This window comes from Pollachius pollachius (genome assembly GCF_949987615.1).
Source record: "Pollachius pollachius genome assembly, chromosome: 6".
Classification (NCBI taxonomy): Eukaryota; Metazoa; Chordata; class Actinopteri; order Gadiformes; family Gadidae; genus Pollachius; species Pollachius pollachius.
The window spans coordinates 27,179,915-27,185,284 of record NC_136939.1 but is presented as its reverse complement, the minus strand read 5'-3'; positions in this window follow the sequence as shown (position 1 = coordinate 27,185,284).

Genomic DNA, 5,370 nt, shown 5'->3' with positions numbered 1-5,370 from the left:
TTTGAAAACTGGATTTTAATTTCAAAGTCTCGGCACCGCAATTTAATGGTACATTGACCAGTGAGTCTTAAGTGTCTTGCGGAAGCTGGTGAGCGACTCTGCGGACCTGATAATACACATAATATTATTATGTAACCCATGCATATGTTATCTGATTATTCATTGCAATGAGAGAAGTGTGTGTGTGCACATATGCGCACGTATGGGTGTGTTGTGTGCGTATGTGTGCGTGCATGCGTGTGTGCATGCATATGTATGTGTGCGCGTGCATGTGTGTGTGTGCGTGTCCACGCAAGTGTGTGCCCCAGCATCACCCTACCATTAGTGTAACTGCTGTCCTCATCCAGTAAATCACGGACTGGGTTTACTCATGATACCAAACCTAAAGCAGGTTTACTGCTCAGGGAACAAGATGTCTCCAAGGGACACTCAGAAACACAAGACACAGAAGAGGACCTAAAGCAGGTTTACTGCTCAGGGAACCAGAACTTCAGAGACACTGAGCGGAGTGGTGGTCTGTGCAGAGAGTCTGCTAAGAGTCCTGTAATGGAGGAGATTACATTACAGCCAGACCCACCCTGGAGACATCATCATGTCATCCATCTGCTCATCCTGTCATCCCTCTCCTTATCTCCAGGCCCTGCGCTGTATGTCTGTCTTTGTGTCAGCACGTCTGGCCCTGTATGATTAATCAGGAACCGTCTGAAATATCACAATCGTCTATTGAATCAGGAATCGGTTCCTCAAAAGCACTCTGGTGCTGGACTTTGAATTCTTGGCTCCAACAGGTTAAAGGTTTTCCATGGAGTAGGGCGGCAGTAGCTCAGGAGGTAGAGCGGGTTGACAGGGAACCTGAAGGCTGCTGGTTCGATCACCGGCTCCTCGTATCTGAGTGTGGTGGTGTCCTTTGCGAGACGCCTCACCCTGACTGCTCCTGATCAGCTGGCTGTCGCCTTGAGGGGTCGACTCCGCCCTCGGGGTGGGAATGTGTGTATGAATTGTTGTGAGTCGCTTTGGATAAAAGCGTAGAGCGTGCAGGTTGCAGTCGATTATATTGAAACCCTCGCAGTCGAGGGTTACCTGTTTGTTCATTGACTAATATAGAGATAAATGATGAGCTTCACGAATAAATAATCGTCTTTTCGGATATAATCAGCCAGAATCATGAGGCAGTCTCATCACTCTTGTGAGTGTGTTCTCAGCATAAGCTCATGTTTTTGTTTATGTCCTACATAAATCAAATCAAACTCCCAAATCATATCATCCTCCTAACTGTCCACTTACCCCCAACCCACCCCCTCCATTGTGGGTCCATTAATCATTTATTATCCCTCCCTCTCTCCATCTCGACCTGATGATTGAAGGCAGGCCTGTCTTCTCTGGCCGTCCTGATGCTATAAAAACATACCATTAGATTAAATCTGATTAGCGCTGTCTGTCTCTGAGAGGAAACAAGGGAATGGGAGAGGAGATAGGACAGAGGAGGGGACACAGCCAGCTAGGCATTGTCATCGCAACATGACTTTAAATAAAGAAGATTTATATCTATGTTGGATGAAGAAGATTGAATATCAAATATGCAGACACCAACATACAGTTAACATTTGAAGATAAAACTATTTTGGTTTCTACGATTAGAATCATGCATTTAGAATCTTCGGACCATTAAACTGCGGTGCCAAGACTTTTAAATTAAAATCCAGTTTTCAAAGAAGTAAAGGACCAGCTGGGATTAATCAAAGAAAACCTTTTACCCACCGATCAGAAAGTGTTGACCATGGTCAGGCAACAACAGCTTCTGCAAAAGACTCACTGGTTCAGAGTTCAGAGTTCACCTGGACTCTGAACAAGAGACTCAAGACTCACTGGTTCAGAGTTCACCTGGACTCTGAACAAGAGACTCAAGACTCACTGGTTCAGAGTTCACCTGGACTCTGAACAAGACACTCAAGACCAGAGAGGGGACAAAGTCAAAGTTTGGCAAGTAAGTCCCAAGTCTTAGCAGTCAATTCTGAGTCGAGTCCTAAGTCAAGACAGAGAAAGCCAAGTCGAGTCCAAGTCAAAGTCACACCAAAGCCAAGTCGAGTCCAAGTCAAAGTCACACCAAAGCCAAGTCGAGTCCAAGTCCAAGTCCCAAACTTTTTCAAGTCCTGAACAAGTCACCATGTATTTTTACTTAATAATGTCATTATTAGGCTATTGATCATAATTTCAACATATCACTATAATGTACAGTGTCATTTCTTATCAATAAAGTTATAATATTTTCATTGTTTCTGTCTTCAAATGTGTTATGATATGTGCATGTGCCAAAATCTTATGTTGTCTCAAAGGAGAAGTGAGAGTGGGCGGTGGGTTTGAATTGTATTAGTAGGCGGGGTCATCCCTATGTTCCCCAGACTAGTGTAGCATATGAGCTATGTATGGATGTCTGAAAGGACTGCTTGAGTGGATGGCAGTTACAGTATGCCATGACTTTCCTTCAGGAAATTGTCCTTACCACCCGCCTGTATCTTCAGTAGCTGAAGTAGTAGTAGTAGTAGCTGATGTCGTAGTAGTAGTAGTAGCTGAAGTAGTAGTATTAGTAGTAGGTGAAGTAGTAGTAGTAGCTAAAGTAGTAGTAGTCGTAGTAGATGAAGTAGCAGTAGTAATAGCTGAAGTAGTAGTAGTAGCTGAATTTGTAGTAGTAATGGTAGCAATAGCATTCTCTTTAAGAGAATAGTGTAGCCGGTGCGTGATTAAAAGTAGCCCAATAGGGTGGGAAAAACCGCCCAATCTGGCAACACTGCCTGAACGTCCTCAAAATGTAGCCCAATAGGGCGGTACAAAACGCCCAATCTGGCAACACTGCTGAACGTCCTCACACTCCAGCGTCAACGTTAATCAATGAGACCAACTGAAACGAAGCCGATATGCAACTTAAACTGTGATTCTGAAGAATGCATAAATAATATCGAAATTCCGTTTAGATATTATTGAAGATACGAGTGTGTAGATTTGTGACATTTTTTGAAAGAAGGTAAGCAGTTGGAAAATGATTTAGTTACGAATGTCTTAAGATGCGTTAACACCAAACACGAAGGAAAAAAAAAAACGGCGACAAGTTTTGATTTGTCGCGCCACACTTTCGCATCGCACAGGCGAGCACGTTCACGAGGATTTGTAGCGCGACAAATTCGCTCGAGTTGAATGTTTTCAACTTTGCGCGACATTCGTGTGATGACAATCAGCGTTCAACAGCATGGCCACTGAGTGACATGTGTAACATAACAGCCAATCAGCGTTCCACTGGCCAACCGTTCCATGCACTGCAGTCCAGGGTGAGCCACAGCAAATTCGCCTGACAAAACTTGCACAGCGACAGTTTATGATTTTGTTGCGCCACAAAACTTGGGCGACAACGCGAACGGGCGACAAATATGTCTTTTGGTGTGAACGCACCTTTGGCGTTCACATCAAACGCGAAGGGGCGACACGATCCCATACAAAGTGAACGTAGAGACGCGAATCGGGCGAATTATTCGCTAGAGAAAACCGGCGACAAGTTTTGACTTGTTGCGTCACACTTTCCCCTGCACAGGCGAGCGTGTTCATGAGGATTTGTAAATATTTTAACTTTGACGCAACATTCGCGTGATGACAGCCAATCAGCGTTCAACAACGTCGCCACTGAGTGACATGTGTAACGTAACAGCCAATCAGCGTTCAACTCGCCAACCATCCCCTGCAGCGCAGTCTGGGGTGAACCGCAGCAAATTCGCCTGACAAACTTGCACAGCGACAGTTTATGATTTGTCCCGCAACAAAACTTGGACGTCAACACGAACGGGCGACAAATGTGTCTTTTGGAGTGAACGCACCTTTAAGTGTCAGAGGCTGGCCAGACAGCTTCAATGGGACCAACTCAAACCGCAGCCGATATGAAACTAAAACTGTTATTTTGAATAAAGTATAAACGATATTGAAATTTCTTTTTGATATTATTGAAGATACAAGTGTAGATTTATCTTGGCTCATATTTTTTTTTTCATCTTCACGGCAGTGAATGCGTCTTTGGTGTCTAGCCCTCCAGACGGGAAATATGTTAGCTATCTAAAACAAATGTTTTTGACTCAAGACATATCGAGTCATTACAAGTCAAAGAGGCAAAGTCTGAGTCAAGTTTCAAGTCAATAGCAGTCAAGTCTAAGTCAAGTCGCAAGTCATCAAAATCATGACTCGAGTCTGACTCGAGTCCAAGTCATGTGACTCGAGTCCACATCTCTGCTCAAGACTCACTGGTTCAGAGTTCACCTAGACTCTGAACAAGAGAGTCAAGACTCACTGGTTCAGAGTTCAGAGTTCACCTGGACTCTGAACAAGAGAGTCAAGACTCACTGGTTCAGAGAGTTCACCAGGACTCTGTGTGTGTCTCTCTACTAGGTGTGTGTTTGTGTCTCTCTAGTGTGTGTGGATGTGTGTCTCTCTATTGTGTCTGCGTGTGTGTGTTTGTGTGTCTCTCTCTCTACTGTGTGTTTGTGCGTGTGTCTCTCCCTCTACTGTGTGTGTGTGTGTGTGTGTGTCTCTCTCTATTGTGTGTGTGTGTGTGTCTGTCTCTCTCTCTACTGTGTGTGTGTGTGTTTGTGTGTGTCTCTCTCTCTCTACTGTGTGTCTGTGTGTGGGTGTTTGTCTCTCTGTTGTGTGTGTGTGTGTCTGTGTGTGTGTGTCTCTGTATGTGTTGGTGTGTTGTGAGTAGGAGAGGTAGTGAGTCTGTCCGCTCGCTGGCTGTCTTACATAACAACGATGTGCACTTCCTGCCTACCTTTGACCGCGAGCGCACACTTCAAACACGCACACGCGAGCAAACGCACCCAAACACACCCACGCCAAACATGCACGCACGCACGCATGCATGGATACAGACACACACACACACACACAGACACACACACACACACACACAGTAGAGAGAGAGACACACACACACAGAGACACACACACTTCAGTGTAGTGGGTTGTGTAACAAGATAATGGTAGAGCCAAAACCAGCCCACTTCAGTGTGTGTGTTTGTGTATATGTGAGGTTGTGTGTGAGTGTGTGTGTGTGTGAGAGTTTGTAAGTGGCTTGTGGCTGAGGCAGCATGTGTTTTAATCAGAGGCGAGGATGACCTTTGACCTTCTTCCTCGCTGTGTGTTCAGCAGCCTGCAGTATTCCACCCTAAAGATGTCTGCCAGCGGCCATTTAGCTGATCCTATAGATTTACGCACTTCACTGTGTGTGTGTGTGTGTGGTGTGTGTGTGTGACTGTGTGTCTTACACACTTATTGTATGTTGTACGTCCTGGCACTTAATGTACACACTCAGTGGCGTCCCTAGAATGTTTCATTTTT